Raw genomic sequence first — 5,581 nt, forward strand, 5'->3', positions numbered from 1 at the left:
CAGGTAGGCAAGTCGAGAACAAGTTCTCATTTACAATTGCGACCTGGCCAAGATAAAGCAAAGCAGTTTGACAGATACAACGACACAGAGTTACACATGGAGTAAAACAAACATACAGTCAATAATACAGCAAAAACAAGTCTATATACAATGTGAGCAAATTAGGTGAGAAGGGAGGTAAAGGCAAAAAAGGCCATGGTGGCAAAGTAAATACAATATAGCAAGTAAAAAACTGGAATGGTAGTTTTGCAATGGAAGAATGTGCAAAGTAGAAATAAAAATAATGGGGTGCAAAGGAGCAAAATAAATAAATAAATACAGTTGGGAATGAGGTTGGGCTAAATTATAGGTGGGCTATGTACAGGTGCAGTAATCTGTAAGATGCTCTGACAGTTGGTGCTTAAAACTAGAGAGGGAGATAAGTGTTTCCAGTTTCAGAGATTTTTGTAGTTCGTTCCAGTCATTGGCAGCAGAGAACTGGAAGGAGAGGCGGCCAAAGAAAGAATTGGTTTTGGGGGTGACCAGAGGGCTTAGATAAGGGGGGACTTTACCTAGCAGGGTCTTGTAGATGACATGGAGCCAGTGGGTTTGGCGACGAGTATGAAGCAAGGGCCAGCCAACGAGAGCGTACAGGTCGCAATGGTGGGTAGTATATGGGGCTTTGGTGACAAAACGGATTGCACTGTGATAGACTGCATCCAATTTGTTGAGTAGGGTATTGGAGGCTATTTTGTAAATGACATCGCCAAAGTCGAGGATTGGTAGGATGGTCAGTTTTACAAGGGTATGTTTGGCAGCATGAGTGAAGGATGCTTTGTTGCGAAATAGGAAGCCAATTCTAGATTTAACTTTGGATTGGAGATGTTTGATATGGGTCTGGAAGGAGAGTTTACAGTCTAACCAGACACCTAAGTATTTGTAGTTGTCCACGTATTCTAAGTCAGAGCCGTCCAGAGTAGTGATGTTGGACAGGCGGGTAGGTGCAGGTAGCGATCGGTTGAAGAGCATGAATTTAGTTTTACTTGTATTTAAGAGCAATTGGAGGCCACGGAAGGAGAGTTGTATGGCATTGAAGCTTGCCTGGAGGGTTGTTAACACAGTGTCCAAAGAAGGGCCGGAAGTATACAGAATGGTGTCGTCTGCGTAGAGGTGGATCAGGGACTCAACAGCAGCAAGAGCAGCAACATCCCTGTACACTCTAAAAATTAGAGGTTCAACAAGGGTTCTTCTAAGATCCTCTAAGTTCTTTCAAGAACATCAGGGTTTTTGGCGCCGAAAATGGCCCCCAAAAGAACCCCATAGGACAGGGGTGTCAAAGTCAAATGGACGGAGGGCCAAATAAAAATTTTAGCTACAAGCCGAGGGCCGGACTGTTCGAATGTTCATTGAAATTTTTTTAAATGACGCATATAGTCTAGTGAACCTAATTGAACCTACTGAAAACCTAACAAATATATTCCAATATGATCAGATAAATAAAGCAATATTTTCTTATGGCTCTGTCAGTAATCTTTAATTTTCAACAGACACAAAAGACAAATTTCCTTTATATAAAAATCCCCATAACATGAACATTAAATGAAAGAAACCGGTATTCAAGGCACCATCAGTATATTTTCTATTTTAGCAAAAGTGGGCTAAATTTACTTCAAAGAAAAAAACAATAATAGCAATTTTCTATCATCCACTCAACTGAAATATTTTTAAAATATAATTGGATTGAAATACAATAAAATAAAGTGCAAAAATCTATTAATCAAAAACAACACTTTGTTTAAGGAGAAGTAACATGCAGTGAAAACAAATATTAAACTTTAACTTTTAAACTTGAACTGAGTAAAAACTCTAAATATGTGATTGCACAGTAATGTTCACTTGTTTGAGGTTGAGGGTGATACTTGGTGGTGTCCCATCTTTTCCACAAGTTCATCAATGTTCGGGGTAAGGCTCTGAGCTGAGGAAATCCTCAGAATTGAGTGGAGGTGTTCAGCAGTAAGTCGACTTCTGTGTGATGTTTTGTTCAAGTTCATCAAAGAAAACAGTTGTTCACACAGGTATGTGCTGCCAAACATAGACAACGTTTGAGCAGCCTGGATGCGCAGCTGGGGCATTGTGTCGGGAGGAAACGGGCGAACTCCGCAGCACCCACTGCCGCATATTTTGCCCTCAGTGCATCATTGCATTGGAGGTCAATCAACTCCATTTGGAGGTTTGGTGGTGAGCTTTCCACGTCAACAGCAAATGGGTTACCGAGCAGTTCCAACCTGCTTTTTTGTGCTTCAAAGTCAGCAAATCGGCGTCGAAAGTCAGCGGCAAGCATACCTATTTTATCAGCCAACTGTGCGCTCGGGAACGCACTGGTAGAGAGCTTCTCTTTCATGGTCTGGCAGCTGGGAAAGTGGCTCAAATTTTCTTTCCGCATCTGCGTCTCCCACAGAGTCAGTTTGGTTTTAAATGCCTTCACTGTACTGTACATATCAGAGATGACACGATCCCGACCCTGCAGCTGCAAGTTCATTGCATTCAGATGACTCGTAATGTCACACAGAAAAGCCATTTCACACAGAAACATTTCGTCTCGGAGTTGTGTTGTGTCTTTCCCTTTGCTGTCCAAGAACAGACAAATCTCCTCACGAAGCTCGAAACATCTTTGAAGCACCTTTCCCTGGCTTAGCCATCGCACCTCTGTGTGATAAGGCAAATCACCATGCTCCGTTTCTAACTCCGTCAGAAATGCCTTGAACTGGCGGTGATTCAAACCTTTGGCTCTGATAAAGTTAACTGTGCGCGTGATGATGCTCATTACATGCTCCATTTTCAAGGCTTTACCGCACAACGCTTCCTGGTGTATGATACAATGATAAGCTGTCAGCTCACCTGTCGCGTTTTCCTCTTGCATCTTTTCCCGTATTTTCTCCACCAGTCCGCTCCTGTGTCCACACATCGCAGGTGCTCCGTCGGTTGTCAAACCCACGAGTTTTTCCCAAGGCAGCTCCATCTCATTTACACATCTTGACACCTCTTCATACAAATCATGCCCCGTAGTTGTGCCATGCATAGGACGTAAAGCCAAAAACTCCTCTGTCACGCTTAGGCTGGAGTCCACTCCGCGGATGAAAATTGACAACTGGGCAATGTCAGAAATGTCGGTGCTCTCATCCACAGCCAAGGAATATGCAATGAAATCTTTTCCCTTTTTCACAAGCTGCTCTTTTAGATTGATGGACAACTGGTCTACTCTCTCGGCAATGGTGTTTCTGCTCAGACTCACATTTAAAAAGAGTTGCCTTTTTTCTGGGCAAACTTCGTCACAAACTTTAATCATGCAGTTTTTGATGAAATCCCCCTCCGTAAATGGCCGGGCTGATTTAGCGATCTCTTCTGCCAAAATAAAACTGGCCTTGACAGCAGCCTGGCCTTGTGATTTGGCTTTTTTGAACAGAGCCTGTCGAGATTTGAGGCCTCGTTTTAATTCCTCTGCCTTTTGTAGCCTTTGTTCCATGTCCATATTCTTGTTTTTGTCCGCGTGTTTCGTTTCATAATGTCGTCTCAGATTATACTCTTTCAGTACCGCCACACTTTCTCCACACAGAAGACACACAGGTTTTCCAGCTACCTCCGTGAACAAATACTCCGACTCCCACCTTGTTTGAAACCCCCGGTTCTCAGTGTCCACCTTCCGTTTTGCCATTTTTAATGGGTATCTGAAAGTTAATTTTACTGTGATGCTGACAACTGCTGTGCCAATAAATATTGAAATGAAGCAGCCTACTGCTCGGTGCGTCACCGTTGCATTGTGGGAAATGTAGTATTGGTGCGTGTAAAAGATCTGCGGGCTGCCGGCTTGCTGCGGTCTGCGGGCCGGTTCTAATAATAAATCAAGATCATCCCAGGGGCCGTAAAAAACCTTCTCGCGGGCCGGATGTGGCCCGCGGGCCTTGACTCTGACATATGTGCCATAGGAGGTGGGATTCATCGAGGAACCTCCTTAGTTGGTGGGAGTTCTTGCTGGAACCTTACTGTCCAACTGAAACATATGGATTTTAATTTGAAAGGACAGTAGGTGCAGCCACTTAACAGAAAAATGTAAAGATCTCCTCAGTGTAAGGTAAGGTTTGTCCCATGTATGATCAAAACTGATATTGTTTTATGATGATACCATCTATCTTTTCATATTCGTACAAATATTTCTAAAACCGAGATTGGACACAATTCAATGGATATGAATCAACAGAGGTAAGAATATCTATGCTATAATAATTATGTTGAAGGCTAGATGTATTGGGTGCAGATGAATGAGATGCTCACTTTTGTGTCTGTGTTTGAAGGTATCAGCAGGAATATAAAGGTATGTCTATTGGTATGTTATGCAGATCACATTTACCATCCTCCCCCATTAAACACCTCCCTCTGCAACTGGATCCTGGACTTCCTGATGGGCTGCCAACAGGTTGTAAAGGTAGGTAACAACACATCCACCACACTGATCCTCAACACAAAGGCCTCTCAGGGGTGCGTGCTCATTCCCCTCCTATACTCCCCTTTCACTCATGACTGCACAGCTTTGTATGACTCCAGCACCATTAAGTAGGCCTGACCACCGACATCAAAGAGACAGCATATAGGGAGGAGGTCAGAGTCCATGTGGTTAAAGGACAAAAACCTCTCCCTCAACGTTATCAAGACAAAGAAGATGATTGTGGACTACAGGAAAAAGAGGACCGAGCACACCCCCATTGTCATCGACTGGGCTGCAGTGGAGCAGGTTGAGAGCTTCAAGTTCCTTGGTGTCCACGTCACCAACAAACTAACATGGTCCAAGCACGCCAAGACAGTCATGAAGAGGGCACGACAAAACCCATTTTCCCCATCAGGTGACTGAAAATATTTGGCATGGGTCCTCAGAAAGGTTCTACAGCTGCACCATAGAGAGCATCCTGACTGGTTGCATCGATGCCAGGTATGGCAACTGCTCATCCTCTGACCGCAAGGCACTATAGTGGGTAGTGCGAAAGGCCCAGTACATCACTGAAGCCAATGTTCCTGCCATTCAGGACCTCTATACCAGGAGGTGTCAGAGGAAGGCCCTAAAAAATGTCAGACTCCAGCCACCCTAGAAATAGACTGTTTCCTCTGCTGCCGCACGGCAAGCGGTACTGGGGCGCCAAGTCTTGGTCCAAGAGGCTTCGAAACAGCTTCCCAGACTATTTGCATTGCCCCCCCCCTCCCCCTTTTACTCCGCTGCTACTCTCTGTTGTTATCATCTATGCATAGTCACTTTAATTACTCTACCTACATGTACATACTGTATTACCTCAACAAACCGGTACCACCCCGTCTCGCTAATGTTATTTTACTGCAAGTTATAAATACATGTTACTTTTATTGATACGTGTGTGTGTGTGTGTGTGTGTGTGTGTGTGTGTGTGTGTGTGTGTGTGTGTGTGTGTGTGTGTGTGTGTGTGTGTGTGTGTGTGTGTGTGTGTGTGTGTGTGTGCGTGCGTGCGTGCGTGTGCGTGTGCGTGTGTGTGTGTGTGTGTGTGTGTGTGTGTGTGTGTGTGTGTGTGTGTGTGTGTGTGTG

The 5,581-nt window shown here is 44.3% G+C and overlaps 1 pseudogene; it reads right to left on the reverse strand.

Annotated features, from left to right (window-relative positions):
• Positions 1 to 1,871: 1,871 nt before the first annotated feature.
• LOC124031281 lies at positions 1,872 to 3,691 on the reverse strand (annotated as a pseudogene).
• Positions 3,692 to 5,581: the final 1,890 nt, after the last annotated feature.

This window comes from Oncorhynchus gorbuscha, linkage group LG01 (genome assembly GCF_021184085.1).
Source record: "Oncorhynchus gorbuscha isolate QuinsamMale2020 ecotype Even-year linkage group LG01, OgorEven_v1.0, whole genome shotgun sequence".
NCBI classification, from domain to species: Eukaryota; Metazoa; Chordata; class Actinopteri; order Salmoniformes; family Salmonidae; genus Oncorhynchus; species Oncorhynchus gorbuscha.